Source organism: Triticum dicoccoides, chromosome 7B, assembly GCF_002162155.2.
Source record: "Triticum dicoccoides isolate Atlit2015 ecotype Zavitan chromosome 7B, WEW_v2.0, whole genome shotgun sequence".
NCBI classification, from domain to species: domain Eukaryota; kingdom Viridiplantae; phylum Streptophyta; class Magnoliopsida; order Poales; family Poaceae; genus Triticum; species Triticum dicoccoides.
This window is the reverse complement of record NC_041393.1, coordinates 722,462,926-722,482,467: the sequence shown is the minus strand read 5'-3', so window position 1 is coordinate 722,482,467 and position 19,542 is coordinate 722,462,926.

The following is a 19,542-nucleotide window of genomic DNA, read 5'->3' as shown; positions in this document are numbered from 1 at the left end:
AAGACCAAAATGAGGCCCGCTGCATAGTTCGGCGATCTAAAGCCTACAAGGTCCATGAGGGAGAACTTTATAAGAAAAGCACAACCGGAGTCCTTCAATGGTGTATCTCCGAAGAGGAAGGGCGAAATCTCCTGGCTGAAATTCACGCCGGACTCGGCGGGCACCATGCTGCAGCCCGGGCCCTTGTAGGCAAGGCCTTCCGTACAGGATTCTATTGGCCGACAGCCCGGGCAGATGCTCATGACTTAGTCGAACGATGCGTTGGTTGCCAGCTCTTTGCTAATCAAAGCCACATGCCACCCACCGCCCTCAAAACTATACCCATCACTTGGCCGTTCGCGGTCTGGGGGCTTGACATGGTTGGACCCCTTAAAGGGGGAACCCACAAGCACAAGTACTTATTGGTCATGGTGGACAAATTCACCAAATGGATAGAGGCCAAGCCGGTTAAAACGCAGAATCCGGACGTGTGATAGACTTCATATCCGGGGTAGTACACCGGTTTGGAGTCCCCCACAGCATCATCACTGATAACGGCACGAATTTCACGGCCGACGAGGTTAAACTCTGGTGCAAAAACATGGGCATCAAGCTCGACTACGCTTCAGTCTACCACCCTCAAACTAACGGTCAAGTCGAACAAGCAAATGGTCTAATCATGAGCGGCATTAAACCCAGATTAGTGCGGTCCCTCATGGAATCTAACACGCACTAGGTAGAGGAGCTCGACTCCGTACTCTGGGGGCTGCGGACCACGCCAAACCGCACTACCGGATTCACACCATTTTTTATGGTATACGGCGCCGAGGCAGTTTTGCCCTGCGATATAATTCATGACTCACCTCGCGTGCGCATGTACAAAGAAAGAGAATCCGAGTTGGATCGGAAGGACAGTTTGGACGCCTTAGAGGAGGAGCGGGACATGGCAAAATCCCGTTCCGCATTCTATCAGCAGCAGGCTCGAAGATATCAAAGCAGAGAAGTACGGGCCAAAACTTACAATGTTGGCGAGCTAGTTCTACGCCTGCCGGACAAGAAAAAGGACAAACTTAAGCCCAAGTGGGAAGGTCCCTTCATCATCGACCAAGTCCTTACCGGCGGTGCATACCGTCTACGCGACGCATCTAACAACCGACTCGAGCCAAACCCATGGAACGCAGCTCGTCTCCGAAGATTCTACGCCTAGCGCCGGACTCAAAGTTCGTCTCCTTCCTCCGTCCATCTTTCATATTTTTTCGCTGTCTTTGTTTTCCCTCCTTTTTCCTCCCTCTTTCAGTACAAGCCTCTTGAGGGGTGATCTGCGCTTTGTTCGCACTCAATCGATGTGCTACTCTCACTCGTTATACCTGGGGGCTTCTTTAACAGAAGCTTATCTATATGGGCTTCATGCCCAACACATGTGTCATACTTCCGCATGTACCTTTTACTCACCATTATATGCATCGATATGACTTAAGTTTTGGCCAAGCCGGGTTGCCTGGCTCCTGTGCTTACCCCTACGTTCCCGTTTGTTCGGCTAGGCGGTAAAGGGAGCACCTCTACGATTGTTACTGCCAGGTCAGCCGGATGTGTACCTCAGACTGGGTGAAGCCGAAGGCTAGCGTTCTTAAGGGAGTATTCGGTCGGTGACCTGAAAGATGATTTATTACTTATTTATTTATCTGCCCCCAGATGCTTTTTTTGCTCTTTTCGCAGTCCGGTCATGCACTTTAGGGCATGCCTCCCAGGGAAAGGAACCCCTAATGGAACTATTCTCCCTGGAAGATGTTTCTTACTAACCATGTAATATAACATAGCTAGTTGGGCACTTGTCTAATAAAGCACTTATGACCCCTACGCCTTGTCTCCATGCATGCCCCGGTTTTTTATAACCGTAAGGGTATTCGGACACACACCGGACTATTGGGTCCCGAGGTTGAAGCGAAAAGGTCCGCAAAGACAAATGATCTACAATCCGGCTAGAAGGCATTTTACATGTCATTTTAAATTACATCGTCAAACTGACTGATTGTACTCCTCTTCAATCCCATCTAACAGGCTGTCTAATTTACAGTCTTGTTGGGAATATTTCGCGGCCAACTCTACTTGGCCGTACATCAGGCTCACAGGGATCTCCTTCCCATCGGGCCCCGCAGGTCCGACCTCGGCCATGTGGTTCGGATCAGACTTCGTGTACCGCGTCTTCACCATGGCCCAGGCCTCCCTGGCGCCTTGACGGCAGGCTGATATCTTCCACAAACGGAGACACCGCCGTACTCCCTGAAGCTTCTCAGCAAGCCCTCCAAGACCCTCGGGTAGGGAGACGAAAGGCCATAAGGCCTGAACGACGCCGATCATCGCCTGCCGAACACGTTCGTGCAGTTGCAGCAGCTCGGGAAGAGGGTCTCCCGTGGAACCAGGCATCTCCTCTGCCGGACGACCCGTGAGCACACCTACAGACACATTTCTGTCAATCGACTTCCTCGCCGAACTCTTCTTTTCAAAAGAGTTTGCTCAAGCACTTACTATAAATGCCGCGATGAAGCCGCCGATTCTCCTTTACGGAGTTAGACAGCTGGACCCGAACATCTTTTAGTTCTTCGCCCAGCTGGGTGTTGGCATCTTGGAGTTTGTTCCTCTCCTGCTGCACCCTCATAAGCACCTTCTCGCCAGCCTTCAGCTGGCGCAGTAGATGTTGCTTGTCCGGATCTAGTCCAGCACCCTCTGCAGTATTATTGTCAGACTATACACACGCCGCACTTCATAAACTATTTCTCTTTTTGAAATATGAATTACCAGAGGGGGTCTCTGTGGCTCCCCCGGCAGCGGATAGTGCGGCCTCAAGTTGGGCCTTGCATTCTTGAAGCTCCTGGGACAGGTGGGTATTCTTCTCTGTTAGATCCTGCATAACAAATGATCCTTAAATCCGTTAGTTTAACTATTTTAAGTCTCGGGGGCTACTGGCATATATAACTATTAAAATTCCTCACCCTTATGTCTTTTACATACTGCTCCATGGTTCTAGTTAAACCATCTTGAGCAGCACGGAGGTGCGCGTCTCCCGCATTAAAGGAATTCAACGCCTCTGCGGAGAAACACGCGTCACGAAGAACTGTCTGACGGCGCCTGTGATTCATGGCGCTCTCCACCTCAGACCTGGTGGCGGACAACCTATCGGCATCCTCCATTGGAGGAGCATCCGGCTCGCGCCTTGCGCTCGCCTCCCTCTTCGGACCAGGCGTTGGAGCTTGGCTGGCGGAGGCTTGGTTGGCAACCTCTCCGGACTCAGTCCGGCGAGCGCTCTTTCTCCTGGAAGAATCACGCGCATTGATATACCTACCAGGAGTCTTTCCCTTAAAGGACAATGGTGCGTCATACCTTTGCGGCGACGTTTTGATTCACGCCGCACTCCTCTTCCGCCTGCTAGGCCGCACTGACCTTGGTTGGTCGGTCGCCGCGGGCTCGGCTTCCCGCCAAAAAGGCACCTCCTGCGAAGCACCGTTGGTACACGGTGGTCAGAAATAAGCATTAAAAAGGTAATGGTGTCAGGACTTTGGTCGTACTCACCTGGGAAGCCGGGGATAAAACGGGGTAGTCAGCCATAATCGCGACTAGAGCATTGTCTATGCTGAGCTGGTGGAACACCCCGTCAATCAGTTCCACCGTTATGTCCGGATCCTCTCCGGAGGCTGGATCAAGGGATCTTCCCGGATCCTCGAGTTGCGGAGTCGGGCTTTCTATGCCCTCCACATCCCGGCGCAGTTCCTTCGTCAAAATCATAAAATAAGACACTTATCTTTGAAGGCGCGGATCGGATATATAAACGTCCGCTTACCCAGCTCCGAGGGTTATTCATGGAGAATCCATTCAATGGACTCGTGCGGAGGAAGTCCTCCTTCTCCCCCTTGTACAAGCCGGACAGGATCTTCGCCAGATCGGTGGCCGATCCCGGCCCCTTGCGACCATGACGGGTGGCGTCATTCTCCCCGTCGAAATCCCACATGGGGTGGCCCCTATATTGGAGCGGCTGCACCCCTCGCATAATGCATGTGGCCATGACTCTAATCATGGTTAATCCGGAATGGGCCAGTAACCGTATCCGGCCCATCAGATAATGGACGCTCCTATCATCTTCCAGTTGAGGGCTTCGCGGGCGCCAACTCAGGCGTTCCTTCAAAGGAGCGTTGCTAAACTCCGGGAGGCCGATCCGAACTGGATCCGGCAGCGGGGCGTCTTCCATATAGAACCACTCCGAAGGCCAGTCTTCGGACGCCTTCTTTGGGATTCCGGATAGATATCCGGTCCTGGCGATGCGCCATATTTCTGCTCCGCCCACTTGATATATCGACCCCTCGTAAGAACGGGTACGAGGCAAAACAGCCTCTTCCACAGCGCAAAATGGGGCTCGATGCCCAAGAACAACTCGCAAACAGCTACAAAGCCCGCGATGTGCAAAATGGAGGCAGGTGTGAGGTGGTGAAGTTGGAGTCCGTAGAACTCCAGGAGCCCCCGGAGAAATGGATGTATGGGAAATCCGAGTCCCCTTATTAAGTAAGGGACAAAGCATACCCGCTCTCCTTTAGAGGGATTGGGGACGCTCTCCGCCTGCTTCCCACCCTTGTAGGTGGCCAGTCTGGCTCGAACCGGAACCATAAAGGTTGGGGGAAGGTATCCCTCTGCTTGGAGCGTCATTAACTCACTATGCGGGACTGAGCATCTCCTCCAATCTCCTGGCTGAGGACTGGGAGCGCCAGAAGAGGAGCCGCGTCGACTATCCATGTTGGAATGGATTCTTGTCAGATGCGCTTCAATGAGTACTTGCGGAAGGAGGATGGTGTGATTCGGATCTGGATCCACGCCTCTCTTATAGGCGGCTTATTCATGCAGCTAGGAGGGTAAAACGCAAAAATACCCTGGCTTTTCGCATTCATGCAACACGTGGAAGAGGGCCATTATTGGACGTGGAAGCCAAGGAGCGCAACATTTATGAAGAAACCGGACACTATTCGGCTAACACATGGAACATGGAGGAGAACCCGCCTTGCAAACACCGAAGACAACATACGCACGGGACTCGTCGTCATTGAAGCCTGGTTCGGGGGCTATTGAGGGAGTCCTGGACTAGGGGGTGTCCGGATAGCCGGACTATCATCATCTGCCGGACTCCAAGAGTATGAAGATACAAGATTGAAGACTTCGTCCCGTGTCCGGATGGGACTTTCCTTGGCGTGGAAGGCAAGCTTGGCGATACGGATATGTAGATCTCCTACCATTGTAACCGACTCTGTGTAACCCTAGTCCTCTCCGGTGTCTATATAAACTGGATGGCTTTAGTCCGTAGGACGAATAACAATCATACCATAGGCTAGCTTCTAGGGTTTAGCCTCCTTGATCTCGTGGTAGATCTAATCTTGTAATACCCACATCATCAATATCAATCAAGCAGGACGTAGGGTTTTACCTCCATCAAGAGGGCCCGAACCTGGGTAAAACATCGTGTCCCTTGTCTCCTGTTACCATCCGCCTAGACGCACAGTTCGGGACCCCCTACCCGAGATCCGCCGGTTTTGACACCGACATTGACCATCAACACTTGATGCTCCTTCTTGATTTCTACCTCCGCAGCTTTTAGCATTGCGAAGAGCTCGGGAATTGTCTTATCCATCCCTTGCATTTTATAGTTCATCATGAAGCTCTTGTAGCTTGGTGGCAGTGATTGAAGAATTCTGTCAATGACACTATCATCAGGGTGATTAACTCCTAGTTGAATCAAGTGATTGTTATACCCAGACATAGTGAGTATATGCTCACTGACAGAGCTATTCTCCTCCATCTTGCAGCTATAGAACTTATTGGAGACTTCATATCTCTCAATCCGAGCATTTGCTTGAAATATTAACTTCAACTCCTGGAACATCTCATATGCTCCATGACGTTCAAAACATCGTTGAAGTCCCGGTTCTAAGCCGTAAAGCATGGTACACTGAACTATCGAGTAGTCATCAGCTTTGCTCTGCCAGACGTTCATAACATCTGGCGTTGCTCCTGCAGCGGGTTTGGCACCTAGCGGTGCATCCAGGACGTAATTCTTTTGTGCAACAATGAGGATAATCCTCAAGTTACGGACCCAGTCCGTGTAGTTTCTACCATCATCTTTCAACTTAGCTTTCTCTAGGAACGAATTGAAATTCAACGGAACAACAACACAGGCCATCTGTCACATCCCTAGTTCTGATAATGCCTAGTGCTAGCATCTGGTGTTGCATCATGTTTACTTTTCACAGAAAGTTGAAATGGGGATGATAGAACCCCCAGCACCCCCCGAAGACAACTAGGGTTTACTAAAATCTTTTTCAATGAACCTGAAATGCCCTTCTAAAATGTCTATCATTTTTGTCCTTGGTTAGAACATCTGGCAAAATTGGTTCACATTTTTCTAGGACAACATTGGGTCACTGAGTTAAATCATACTCTATTTGCATTTGGGCATTTAAATGCTATATAATATTTTAAATGTCCAAATAATCCCAAACTGAAATGTTCCATCTTGGATATGTTCTAAACAATGGGCATGTGCAGTTTGGTGATTTTTGAAAATGCCTAAGTATTTTTAGAAAAGCCACAAGGTTACAGAAAAATAGAAAACAGGAAATAAAAGAGAGAGAGAGAAACTTACCTGGCTTACCTGGACGACCTAGTAGGCAGCCCACCTGAATGGCCCCGCCCAGCACCGCTGCCAGTCATCTCGCACCTCTGCCAGAAGGCAGAGGCGAGGCATGGTGCGCGCCCGAGAGCCCCCGGCCACCTCCTGCTTCCCACCGCTGCCCCGATGCGTCTGGACGACGCGACACATCACCCCGGACCCTCTCGCCCACTCCCTCGTCCTCATCCCCTCCTCTCTCTCGCTCTGCAACTCGTGCCCGAGCGCCACCATCGCCACCGACGCTGTTCGCCGCGGCCACAGCCACCGCCCCGCCTCGCCGACGCCCCAGAAAGCTCCGCCTCGTCCCCCTCTTCATCCTCACCCAGACGAAAGGCGCCGGAAGACCCTGGATGCCTCTACCTCCGCCGTTCCCCTCCTCGGCCACCGAGGATCGCCGCCGTCGATTTGCCACCGTCTCCGCCTCCCCAAGCTCGCTGAGACCATCTTCGACCCTGCTGTGAGCTCCACCTTCTTCTCTCCTTCTCCCCATGCCCGTACGCACCTCTAGCCGCCAGAGTCACCGGAGCCGTGAACTCACCGCAGCCGTGGTTCCTCGTCGTCGCGGCCAGGGCCACCGCAGCTCACCTCCGTGCACGGAACCGTGCCCCACACCTCACCAGGAGCACGTAGCACACACCCGTTCATCCTCCCGTGCACCGTAGCGCCGAACTCAAACCCATCCAAACTTCGGCCGCCGCTGCCGAGCTCGCCGCCGTCAGCTCCGGCCACCACACGCCCATCTACCACCCCATCCGATGCGCGCTGGCAAGAGCTCTCCAAAGAGCCTAGCCGCGCATCGAACGGAGCACCGCAGCCCAGTCCCGAGCCCTCCGCCGCGCCGGCTGACCAGGGGTTTGACCTCCCCTAAGTCAATGACAGGTGGGGCCAGCTCCTGTTAACTAGTTTAGTTTAATTTCTAAACTTAATTAGCCACTGTCACTGACGAGTGGGCCCAGGCCCCAGCTAATCCTAGATTAGTTTTTATTAAGTTTAATTACTCCACTGACATTTTAGTTAGTAGTATTTTAACCATAATTAATTTAGATTAGTTAGTTAGCCACTGACGTGTGGATCCCACAGGTTAGGTTTGACCTAGCCGACCCAGTTGACCTGCTGATGTCACACCGATGTCATGCTGACGCAATAATTTGTTTTCTGGATTTTAAATAAATCTAAAATGATTTATTTATTTCAAAAAATATCCAAAACTTCTAAAAATCATACAAAATCAACCGTAACTCCAAATGAAACAAATTATATATGAAAAATGATCAGAAAAATCCAATATATCCATCTGTACCTTTTTCATGCATGTTAGAACAACTTATAACTACTGTTTAGGACAACTCAGTTAAATGGCATTTAAACCCTCACATATGGAGTGTGAATTTGAATCTTGGATTCAAACCAACTCCATTTAACTTGCTACTAGTTGCATTAGCTTAAACCACAGCATATTGCCATGTCATAATCATGCATCATATTGTGCATTGCATTGATTGTGTTTCTTCTTTGTTTGTCGGTGCTTGTCCCCTCTCGGTAGACGATGTTCCGACGTTGTGATCGTTGACACTGATGAAGACTCAATGCTATCTTCAGAAGTGCTAGGCAAGCAAAACCCCCTTGTTCATTCCGATACAATCCCACTCTCTCGCTCCTGCTCTCTTTTAGTTCATTAGTACAACAATGACATATCTGTTACTTGCTGCGGTAGTTGAATCCCTTTCCTCTGCATGACCTGTCACTGCCACAGTAAATAGATGAAACCCACTAGCATGAGTAGAGTTGTTTGAGCCCTGATGTGCCTACTCATTCATGCTTGTTTGTCATGCCTGCTATTGCTTAGAGTTGTGTCAGGTCTGATTCATCAGGGATGAATTTGAATGTGGTGAACATATCCTACTGTTGAGAGCTAAGTGTGTGAACACGATTTGGTAAAGGTAGCGGTGAGAGGCCATGTAGGAGTACATGGTGGGTTGTCTCATTGAAACCGTCCTCAGGAACTGAGTTCTGTATTTGTGATCCATGAACAACTACTACCACGCATTGGAATGCTTAAGTGCCCCTCTCGACTTATTAATCAACTCGATCTCTGTCCAGGAGTTGCAAATAGTTTCTGGTGTTTGTAGGTAGTGTTAGTAGTCTACCAAGTGGCACCCGGTACAGGTGGGCTTGGGACAGACAAGGCACAATGGCACGGTGTACCAAGTGGCACCCGGATGGTGGGCTTGGGAACCCTGCTCACATCGTTTGGGGCCGTGAGTGACACCCCGGCCGGATCTCCTTGCGGATGGAACCCGAATAGGCGATAAACCTGGACGAGAGACTTGTGTGGTTAGTCCGGTCGTGGCCGACACCCTCGCCGGGTTTCCACTTGAAGGTTGCCGAGTACATGTCGTGTAAACGGCGGTAAGTGGTGAGAGCGTGTGTGAAGAAGTACACCGCTGTAGGGTTAATATGATCTATTCGAATAGCCGTGTCCGTGGTAAAGGACTTCAGGGTCGCCTGTACAGTTCATAGACAAGTGAAAGTGGATACTCTAAAATGCGCAAGATAAGCATGAGTGCTATGGATGGCGTTCTCGTAGGGAGACGGGAGCGGACCCATAGTGGTGTATTGATATGGTGAATATGTGGACTCGTGTGCGCCACCCCAAAAGAGATACTTGCAGTCGTAGTTCAGGATAGCCACCGAGTCAAAGCTGGATTGCTGCAGTTAAACCCCACCCCCCTTTGTTGATAATCATGCATATGTAGTTAGTTCTGATGTAAGTCTTGCTGGGTACATTTGTACTCACGTTGCTTAATTTATGTTTTTGCAGAGAGATTCCAGTCTCGCTAGTTGTTCCACATGGACTTCGATGTTTAGCTTGTTACCTCAGCTATGATCTTGTGCCCTCGGCAGGATCTGGTAGATAGTCAGGCTTCTCAGCATTTTTCATTTGTAGATGTCTGTACTCAGACATGTTAAGCTTCCGCTTGTGCTTTGACTTGTATGCTCTGAATGTTGGGTCATGAGACCCATATTTGTAATATCTCGCTCCTCGGAGCCTATCAAATAAAATACTTGAGTTGTAGAGTCATGTTGTGATGCCATGTTGTATTTGCACATATCGAGCATATTGTGTGTATGTTATTGAAATGCTTGGTATGCGTGGGATCTGACTATCTAGTTGTTTATCCTTGGTAGCCTCTCTTACCGGGAAATGTCTCCTAGTGCTTCCACTGAGCCCTGGTAGCTTGCTACTGCTCCGGAACACTTAGGCTGGCCGGCATGTGTCCTTCTTCGTTCCTGTGTCTGTCCCTTCGGGGAAATATCACGCGGTGTCTACCAGAGTCCTGTTAGCCTGCTACAGCCGGGTTTATCGGGGTCCTGCTAGCCCAATTGCTACAGCCCGGATTCACTCGCTGATGACCGACACGTTCGTTGTTGGGTCATGTATGCCTGTCCCTGTAAGTTAGTGCCACTTTGGGTTCACGACTAGCCATGTCAGCCCGGGTTCTTTGTCATATGGATGCTAGCGGCACCATCATATACGTGAGCCAAAAGGCGCAAATGGTCCTGGGCCAGGTAAGGTGGCACCCGTGGGAATACCGTGCGTGAGGCCGCAAAGTGATATGATGTGTTACATGCTAGATCGGTGTGACTTAGGATCAGGGTCCTGACAGCTTTGGTATCAGAGCTTGACTGCCTGTAGGATTACCAAGCCAAACTGGTTGAAGTTGAGTCTGGAAATTCTTTAGTTATGTAGGGTAATTGATTGTGGGTGGGAACGTAAGGCTCTTTTTACTCCTTATACCTTATGCCCTTCTGATCTGAGTCAACCACTTCTCTTCTACGGGGATTAAGAACTAGGCTTCTCATCTTTCTATCAGGATCACGTGTTACTAATCCGTAGACCTATAGGAGTGATGGTTCTAAACTTGAGTTCAGCTCCTACTATCTTCTGTATGTTCATAGTTGATCTCAGAACCTTGATATTATGATGATCGAGTGGTTATGCCACCATTTTTGTAGCATGTCTCAAATCCTTTCGAGCATTTACAACCGTTATGCTGTCCGAGTCATCCCAGGTTTCTAAATAGTCTGATGCATTTGCAAATCCCTTCCTCCTGTTCCCGATGTCCTCTGTGGCCAGATTAACCACACTAAACAGTGAGTTGAGGTACTCTATTGCCTCGATATATATGTTGGAGCTAGTATTATGACCCTAGGTGTCTAGAGTATCACCTAGTAACTTAGCCATGTTTTGTGTTCCCACTGTGATGATTCTGGCCATCATTCTCGAAAGCATCCCGTGATGCCATTTAGTTGGTAGGTATTCTACTCCTGGGTCTCCGAACCCGAGATTCACCCTACTTACTTCATGTTGATAGTGTTTGCTAGTTTCTTTATGTTATTAGTAACCTTTGTGATAGTCCTTGAGGTTCATGGTATATCCTTCTTCCAAATATCATGAACTGCTTATGGCAGAAGTTCCTCGCAGAACCGAAAGATCACAACCAGAGTGCTCTTGACGAGTTCTCGATTCTATGTTGTGACTCTACCAGATCTACCTTTCTGCATGGGTTATCTGGGAGAAATATGTTGAACTCGTTCGACATGCCAATCCATGCATCCACAACTCACAAATCATAGTATCTTTTGGGTCGTCCCTCTTTAGTTGTCTTCTGACCTCGTCTATCAATTGATAGTCAAAAGTATGCGTGCCTTCGTTCATCGATGCCTATTATTCTTGTGTTCCGTCAAGCCATTCTATCCCAGAATGACAAGGAGAAATGAACTCCAGTACCTCATCCATATCTAGGATTGGGTCAAAGTAGTCATACTCCGCAGATCAAAATACTAATCCAGTTTTTGTTCTATTCTACCCTGAAGTATTACCCTCTTTATGTCAAGAAAGTCATAGGAATTACACATCACCTTATGAATTCTTGGTGCAGTGATACTTCGCGCCATCATTATTCATTCCTCAGTCCCCGTGTTGTTGAACCGGAATGCCGACAAGTGAACTATGATGTGTGGAATCTATAGTCCTAGCAACTCTGTTGCTTGGTAGTTAAAGGACAATAATTTCATTCTTAGCATGTTGGTTATTGAATCATCATTCTAAGATTGATCGTGCTATCTAGTCCATTCTCCTGGTGCACTCCTCGATCAATGAGTTAGGATTATTTCAAATCTTCGCTCTATTGATCATATCGTCTTGCCCTGAAAAGCAAGATTGTTCTCGAGCTTAGTAACATATCGGTGGTTCGTGATTTCCCGAATATCTTGTCGGAAGTATTACCAGGTTGTCCCCTAACCCTTATGTTGAGTTTGTGATCAAGTTGGTTTATTCCTGTAAACCACCCTTTCTCCAAGAATCCGTGTTGGATACCCCTGAACTAGTTGGTTAAGCTAAACAACAACTTAGAGAGCTGGAAGATAAAGGCTTCTCCGACTTAGTTCATATTAAGGGATATCTTGTATGTATGTTGAAGAAAGATGATATCTTCATCGATTGGTCCCTATGATCAGTTGTTGGACCTATTATCTTGTCAAAACTTTGATTTGAGTGTGGGCTATTCTCAAATCAAATCAGAACCAACGATGTTCGTAATGTTGTCTTACTCGTTGTTGATTCCTCGAGCGTACACCATTACATCTTTTGGTCTGACCAATGCTATCACGGTGTTCACATGATGGTGGAAGTCCCGTGATATGGAAACTCTGATGAGTTGCAATTGAGCCCATCAGCGGCATTTTGTCTCCTCCATGATTCATCTTGAACATTGAGCTAGTGTTGGAAACTTTGTAAACATTGCCGTCGTGTTCCGCTCATGAGGTATATGTTTGGAGAAAGAAGTGACTTTCTCCAAGTTCACGTGCATTAGGTGCAAGTTGTCGCCGTGAGTTCGAGAAAGATTGGTTTTGTTTCCTCTGGTACCATCCCAAGTCAGCTATGCATGTGCGAATGTATTCTATGGATTGTAGATTAATTACCTCCACTCCATATGGATTCCTCAGCACACCAAGCCACTGACTGATTTGTTCAGGAAAAGGAGTTAAGTGCTAATCCATGGTAATGCACAAGACTTCGATATCCCCAATGATGGTTCCCTACCAGAACTCGGTAGTGTTTTATTGTAAGACTACCATGTGATCATGTTTGTCTGGGACAACGTGTTCACATGTGTGTAGCAGAACCAGCTCATGTTTTGGAGCTTGCTATCGTAGTTCATTTCCCGAGAATCTCGTAATGTCATCTCGTCGATTTGTGTTGCAAACTTTCATTTTTCTTCCTAGACTCGATGAGTCTGGATTATTCTGACACCAACCAAATCTAAATCTCAGGCAGATATGATGGTTGGAACATTTCCCAAGAACTATAATAATGGTCTCTCCGTAACCGGTTAAGTGGATGTCGTGGCCAACACACCCAGCCGGAAGACCTATTATTGTAGTATCTTGATTGAGGAAGTTGGCCACCTCCTCATGAGGATTTCTTATGGATTTACTTCCGTAGTTATTCCTTATGGTTTTTGTGTTCCCGAAGTCCGACCTTTACTTGATGTCCTAGATATCAACCAAGTTTAATAAATGGGTTGCGCTAGCACATCAAGGAGAACATTAGAAGCGGAGTGCTAAATTTCTCTCGGTCGATCATCCAGATTTTGCCCCTTGGCTCCGCTAAGGTGAACTCTGAGAAAGTGTTATCTCCTTTTTGCATCTGCATCGTCCATCACCATTCATCATGGTAGTATGTTGTGTTGCCAGGATCCTTGACACGGATATTGGTAAAACCTTGATGAATATGGAAGTGCTCAAGTTCTTGGAGCACACACAAGCGCTAGGTGTTATCATCGGCACTAACTAGGATTGCTCTCAGTTTCCTCAGTTATGCTATAACTTTTCAAACAGTGGACTCACTCTCCACTGTTGAGCTTCTCCCCAGTTACTAAAATCAGCCCTTGTGCTGTTCTCAACAAGGTAATCCACATCATCTATTCTAACCCGGGTATGCCATTCTACCGAACCCATCCAAATGGTCGCTCGAGAATTGCCTTAGGTTGGTATAAAGAGTTTCAATGATATCTGTATCAAAAGTAATTCTTTTTGCCACTTAAGGGAATATTTCTACAAGTCACCTCCCCTAAGGTTTCCCAATATGGAATCATGGAATTATCTTCTTGCTACATTGAAACCATGCATCGTCTTACTCAAGCGTGGAATTGTTGCCCACGGAGTTGAACCATCGTCATCTGTTTCTTTCCACCCCTCTTGATGTCTGTTTTGTGTCTCAACCCGAGAGATGGTTCTACGTCTCATTTCGTGAGTTGCTTGATCTTCGAGAAGATCGATTCTTCTAGAGTTTTCCTTTCTTCTCATTGTCATGTTGGATGGAGTTCTCAGAGCAAGACGTCGAGACAAAGATGGTGATCGAATCAACGCCCCTATGAAGTGCAATCTGGATCGTGAAGATTGTGTTAGTTTGCGTTCCCCCTTCATCTTACCCTACGCTTGAATCTCGGGACGAGATTCTTGTTTAGTAGGGGTGAGCTGTCACATCCATAGTTCTGATAATGCCTAGTGCTAGCATCTGGTGTTCCATCATGTTTACTTTTCACAGGAAGTTGAAATGGGGATGACAGAACCCCCAGCACCCCCCCGAAGACAACTAGGGTTTACTAAAATCTTTTTCAATGAACCTGAAATGCCCTTCTAAAATGTCTATCATTTTTGTCCTGGGTTAGAACCTCTGGCAAAATTGGTTCACATTTTTCTAGGACAACATTGGGTCACTGAATTAAATCATACTCTATTTGCATTTGGGGATTTAAATGCTATATAATATTTTAAATGTCCAAATAATCCCAAACTGAAATGTTCCATGTTGGATATGTTCTAAACAAGGGGCATGTGCAGTTTGGTGATTTTTGAAAATGCCTAAGTATTTTTAGAAAAGCTAGAAAAGTTACAGAAAAATAGAAAACATGAAATAAAAGAGAGAGAGAGAAACTTACCTGGCTTACCTGGACGACCCAGTAGGCAGCCCACCTGGCCGGCCCAGCCCAGCGCCGCTGCCAGTCATCTCCCACCTCTGCTAAAAGGCAGAGGCGAGGCGTGGCGCGCGCCCGAGAGCCCCCGGCCACCACTCGCTTGCGTCTGGACGACGCCACACATCACCCCGGATCCTCTCGCCCACTCCCTCGTCCTCATCCCCTCCTCTCTCTCGCTCTGCAACTCGTGCCCGAGCGCCACCATCGCCACCGACGCTGTTCGCCGCGGCCACAGCCACCGCCCCGCCTCGCCGACGCCCCAGAAAGCTCCGCCTCGTCCCCCTCTTCATCCTCACCCAGACGAAAGGCGCCGGAAGCCTCTGGATGCCGCTAGCTCCGCCGTTCCCCTCCTCAGCCACCGAGGATCGCCGCTGTCGATTTGCCGCCGTCTTTGCTTCGCCGAGCTCGCTGAGACCATCTCTGACCCTGCTGTGAGCTCCACCTTCTTCTCTCCTTCTCCCCATGCCCGTACGCACCTCTAGCCGCCCGACTCACCGAGCCATGAACTCACCACCGCCGTGGTTCCTCGTCGTCACGCCAGGGCCACCGCAGCTCACCTCCGAGCACGGAACCGTGCCCCACACCTCACCAGGAGCACGTAGCACACACCCGTTCATCCTCCCGTGCACCGTAGCGCTGAACCCAACCCCGTCTGAACTCCGGCCGCCGCTGCCGAGGTCGCCGCCGTCAGCTCCGGCCACCACATGCCCGTCTACCACCCCCATCCGATGCTTGTTGGCAAGAGCTCTCCAACGAGCCTAGCCGCGCATCGAACGGAGCACCGCAGCCCAGTCCCGAGCCCTCCGCCGCGCCTGCTGTCGCCGGCGACGAGCCGCCGGCGTATTAGCCCCGGATGACCAGGGGTTTGACCTCCCCTAAGTCAATGACAGGTGGGGCCAGCCCCTGTTAACTAGTTTAGTTTAATTTCTAAAATTAGTTATCCACTATCACTGACGAGTGGGCTCGGGCCCCAGCTAATCCTAGATTAGTTTTTATTAAGTTTAATTACTCCACTGACATTTTAGTTAGTAGTATTTTAACGCTAATTAATTTAGATTAGTTAGTTAGTCACTGACTTGTGGATCCCATAGGTCAGGTTTGACCTGGCCGACCCAGTTGACCTGCTGACATCATACCGACGTCATGCTGACGCAGTAATATGTTTTCTGGATTTTAAATAAATCTAGAATGATTTATTTATTTCAGAAAATATCCAAAACTTCTAATAATCATATAAAATCAACCGTAACTCCAAATGAAACAAATTATATATGAAAAATGATCAGAAAAATCCAATCTATCCATCTGTACCTTTTTCATGCATGTTAGAGCAACTTATAACTACTGTTTAGGACAACTCAGTTAAATGGCATTTAAACCCTCACATATGGAGTTTGAATTTTAATCTTGGATTCAAACCAACTCCATTTAACTTGCTACTAGTTGCATTAGCTTAAACCACAGCATATTGCCATGTCATGATCATGCATCATATTGTGCATTGCATCGATTATGTTTCTTCTTTGTTTGTCGGTGCTTGTCCCCTCTCGGTAGACGATGTTCCGACGTTGTGATCGCTGACACTGATGAAGACTCAATGCTATCTTCAGAAGTGTCAGGCAAGCAAAACCCCCTTCTTCATTCTGATACAATCCCACTCTCTCGCTCCTGCTCTCTTTTACTGCATTAGGACAACAACGACATATCTGTTACTTACTGCGGTAGTTGAACCCCTTTCCTCTGCATGACGTGTCATTGCCACAGTCAATAGATGAAACCCACTAGCATGAGTAGGAGTTGTTTGAGCCCTGATGTGCCTACTCATTCATGCTTGTTTATCATGCCTGCTATTGCTTAGAGTTGCTTCAGGTCTGATTCATCAGGGATGAATTGGAATGTGGTGAACATATCCTACTGTTGAGAGCTAAGTGTGTGAACACGATTTGGTAAAGGTAGCGGTGAGAGGCCATGTAGGAGTACATGGTGGGTTGTCTCATTGAAACCGTCCTCAGGAACTGATTTCTGTATTTGTGATCCATGAACAGCTACTACCACGCATTGGAATGCTTAAGTGCCCCTCTCGACTTATTAATCAACTCGATCTCTGTCCAGGAGTTGCAAATAGTTTCTGGTGTTTGTAGGTAGTGTTAGTAGTCTACCAAGTGGCACCCGGTATAGGTGGGCTTGGGACAGACTAGGCACAGTGGCACGGTGTACCAAGTGGCACCCGGATGGTGGGCTTGGGAACCCTGCTCACATCGTTTGGGGCCGTGAGCCACACCCCGGCCGGATCTCCTAGTGGATGGAACCCGAATAGGCGATAAACCTGGACAAGAGACTTGTGTGGTTAGTCAGGTCGTGGCCAACACCCTCAATGGGCTTCCGCTTGAAGGTTGCCGAGTACATGTCGTGTAAACGGCGGTAAGTGGTGAGAGCGTGTGTGAAGAAGTACACCCCTGTAGGGTTAATATGATCTATTCGAATAGCCATGTCCGTGGTAATGGACTTCTGGGTCGCCTGTACAGTTCATAGACAAGTGAAAGTGGATACTCTAAAATGCGCAAGATAAGCGTGAGTGATATGGATGACGTTCTCGTAGGGAGACGGGAGCGGATCCATAGTGGTGTATTGATATGGTGAATATGTGGACTCGTGTGCGCCACCCCAAAAGAGATACTTGCAGTCGTAGTTCAGGATAGCCACCGAGTCAAAGCTGGCTTGCTGCAGTTAAACCCCACCCCCCTTTGTTGATAATCATGCATATGTAGTTAGTTCTGATGTAAGTCTTGCTGGGTACATTTGTACTCACGTTGCTTAATTTATGTTTTTGTAGAGAGATTTCAGTCTCGCTAGTAGTTCCACGTGGACTTCGACGTTTAGCTTGTTACCTCAGCTACGATCTTGTGCCCTCGGCAGGATCTGGTAGATAGTCAGGCTTCTTAGCCTTCTTCGTTTGTAGATGTCTGTACTCAGACATGTTAAGCTTCCGCTTGTGCTTTGACTTGTATGCTCTAAATGTTGGGTCATGAGACCCATATTTGTAATATCTCGCTCCTCGGAGCCTATCGAATAAAATACTTGAGTCGTAGAGTCATGTTGTGATGCCATGTTGTATTTGCATATATCGAGCATATTGTGTGTATGTTATTGAAATGCTTGGTATGTGTGGGATCTGAGTATCTAGTTGTTTATTCTTGGTAGCCTCTCTTACCGAGAAATGTCTCCTATTGCTTCCACTGAGCCCTGGTAGCTTGCTACTGCTCCAGAACACTTAGGCTGTCCGGCATGTGTCCTTCTTCGTTCCTGTGTCTGTCCCTTCGGGGAAATGTCACGCGGTGTCTACCGGTGTCCTGTTAGCCTGCTACAGCCCGGTTTACCGAGGTCCTGCTAGCCCAGTTGCTACAGCCCGGATTCACTCGCTGATGACCGACACGTTCGTTGTTGGGTCATGTATGCCTGTCCCTGTAAGTTAGTGCCACTTTGGGTTCACGACTAGCCATGTCAGCCTGGGTTCTTTGTCATATGGATGCTAGCGGCACCATCATATACGTGAGCCAAAAGGCGCAAACGGTCCCGGGCCAGGTAAGGTGGCACCCGTGGGAATACCGTGCGTGAGGCCGCAAAGTGATATGATGTGTTACATGCTAGATCGGTGTGACTTAGGATCAGGGTCCTGACAGCTTTGGTATCAGAGCTTGACTGCCTGTAGGATTACCAAGCCAAACTGGTTGAAGTTGAGTCTGGAAATTCTTTAGTTATGTAGGGGAATTGATTGTGGGTTGGAACGTAAGGCTCTTTTTACTCCTTATACCTAATGCCCTTCTGATCTGAGTCAACCTCTTCTCTTCTACGGGGATTAAGAACTAGGCTTCTCATCTTTCTATCAGGATCACGTGTTACTAATCCATAGACCTATAGGAGTGATGGTTCTAAACTTGAGTTCAGCTCCTACTATCTTCTGTATGTTCATAGTTGATCTCAGAACCTTGATATTATGATGATCGAGTGGTTATGCCACCATTTTTGTAGCATGTCTCAAATCTTTTCGAGCATTTACAGCCGTTATGCTGTCCGAGTCATCCCAGGTTTCTAAATAGTCTGATACATTTGCAAATCCCTTCCTCCTGTTCCCGATGTCCTCTGTGGCCAGATTAACCACACTAAACAGTGAGTTGAGGTACTCTATTGCCTCGATATATATGTTGGAGCTAGTATTATGACCCTAGGTGTCTAGAGTATCACCTAGTAACTTAGCCATGTTTTGTGTTCCCAGTGTGATGATTCTGGCCATCATTCTCGAAAGCATCCCGTGATGCCATTTAGTTGGTAGGTATTCTACTCCTGGGTCTCCGAACCCGAGATTCACCCTACTTACTTCATGTTGATAGTGTTTGCTAGTTCCTTTATGTTATTAGTAACCTTTGTGATAGTCCTTGAGGTTCATGGTATATCCTTCTTCCAAATATCATGAACTGCTTATGGCAGAAGTTCCTCGCAGAATCGAAAGATCACAACCAGAGTGCTCTTGACGAGTTCTCGATTCCATGTTGTGACTCTACCAGATCTACCTTTTTGCATGGGTTATCCGGGAGAAATATGTTGAACTCGTTCGACATGCCAATCCATGCATCCACAACTCACAAATCATATGTTCTTTTGGGTCGTCCCTCTTTAGTTGTCTTCTGACCTCATCTATCAATTGATAGTCAAGAGTATGCGTGCCTTCGTTCATCGATGCCTATTATTCTTGTGTTCCGTCAAGCCATTCTATCCCAGAATGACAAGGAGAAATGAACCCCAGTACCTCATCCATATCTA